A 1,993-nucleotide genomic window follows, 5' to 3' on the forward strand; every position below is an offset into this window, starting at 1 on the left:
TGCTGTTATTCTGATGGTTTTCTTTAACTGTGATCCATTTCTTTTTTCTAACAGATTTTAGTGTGTTGTTTTTGTGCTGACTTTCTGGAATTTTGATTATTATGTGTCTGGGTTTAGATTTATTTGAGTTGTTATTGTTTGGAGTTATATATGTCTCAATTACCTGAATATCAGATTGTTTTTCCATATTTGAGATGTTTTGAGCTATTACTTTTGCTCATATTCTTTATATATCATTTCTTTTACCACCTGACTTCTCATTGATGCCTACTAGTCTTATGTTGTTTATCTTTGCATTGTCTTGCAGATGTTGAATTACTATTTCCTTGACCCTTGTTGTTTTTAGGAGAGTTTTCCTTTCCTAGTCACTAGCTGCCACTATGTCTTCAATGTCTGAAAGTCTATCTTCACTTTCATTCAAATGGTTTTGCAACTACTAATGGATTTTTAAATTTCTAGTATATCTCTTTGAATTTGCTTTGTGCATTTTATTTCTCTTGTAAATTGTTTGTTCAAGGCTTCCATCATTTTTCTTTTCTCTATTTTTATGTGTCTTCTTTAGAAATATTTAATAATTCTTTCATTATAGTTATCATTTCTTTTTTTGCTTGAGAGATTATTTCTGACCTTGTTTCCTCTACATGCTTTTGCAGTTGTATCTTTACTTCAGTTGCTATCATTTCAGAGATTTCAGGTTTGTGACTACCTATTTCTCCTGCATTAGTGTCTGTTAGATTTGTTTCAGGTGGGCTCAGGCCCTGAGATTACATTTTGCTCATTTGTTTTGTCACTTTTTATTTGATAGGTAACTCTTCAGTTTGATTTCCTTGATACCTTTGTTGTGAAAGTTTGAAGGCAGGTAGATGTATCACTAACATCAGAACCTTTTTGTAATGAGACTGTTCTTTAGATATTTCTTCTGTGTCAGATTCTTATGTTGTTGTGCCCCAAGATTTTGCCTTCTCTATTGAGAATGGTATATTGGTTTCGATTCTGCACTGTCTTCCGTCCTTTGGTATAGGGATTTGGTGAGTTTGTTATTCAAGAGCATCCTGATATGTTTACATAATGGAAAAGAGATATGGTTTTCAAGTTACAGTAATACAATTAGCAGTACTAATAACAGAAAATGAAATTTAGAAATTGACAATTTTGATAACTAATGATTTTATATTTCAGACCATATCAGCAAACATTGTAGCAACATAACAAAGCAGATTATAAATTAGAGACTTGTATGTAAGCTAGTTGTTCTGAGGTCTGTCTCTGTACCTCCCCTTCTTGTACCTGAAATCTTCCAGGCAGACTAGTTCACTTAAGTTAGCATCTGCTTTCTTTGAGCCGAGGATCTTTCTGTAGGTCTGGGACTCAACCTGGACCCGTTACAGTGCAGCAGTGTGCCTAATTCAACTGGGCCCATTTGCAGGGCTCAACCTCCCCTCTAAGAACCATACAGCCAAACTCTGTCCAATTGGACAAGCACCCCAGTCTCTCTGTGCCAAAGAATTCCCCCTGCCATGCCTAATCCTGTCCTGCTCCTCTTTAATGGATATCTTTCTATAGAAAAATCTTGCAGGCATTCAGTATGCGATAGGAATGATTATTTTATATTTGTACTACGAAACATTTTTCTTATTTCTACTATATGATCCTAAACTACTCCTCTGCTTTCTGATACTTAGATATTATTTTAATGCATGTAATAAATATATTTTGAGGGGGGAACTACCCGCTCGGGCCCCCCTCCTGTCCCTCTCTTGGACAGGAGCTTTCTTTCTCTCAATAAATATATTCTGCTCATAAAAAAAGAAATATATTTTTCGGCGTTAAGTTCCTGTAGTGCATTCTAACTCCTTCAGTTTAGTTATGCTTTCTACTTCATCATATATCATTCATTTTATATCTTCCAGGTGTATTTAATGCTTCCCATATGCTGTACCATGTTTCCTAGTAGTCTGTCCTACTGTGGACTTATACTTTTAATTTTTGGTTT

This window comes from Octodon degus, unplaced genomic scaffold, assembly GCF_000260255.1.
Source record: "Octodon degus isolate 3935 unplaced genomic scaffold, OctDeg1.0 scaffold00143, whole genome shotgun sequence".
NCBI lineage: Eukaryota > Metazoa > Chordata > Mammalia > Rodentia > Octodontidae > Octodon > Octodon degus.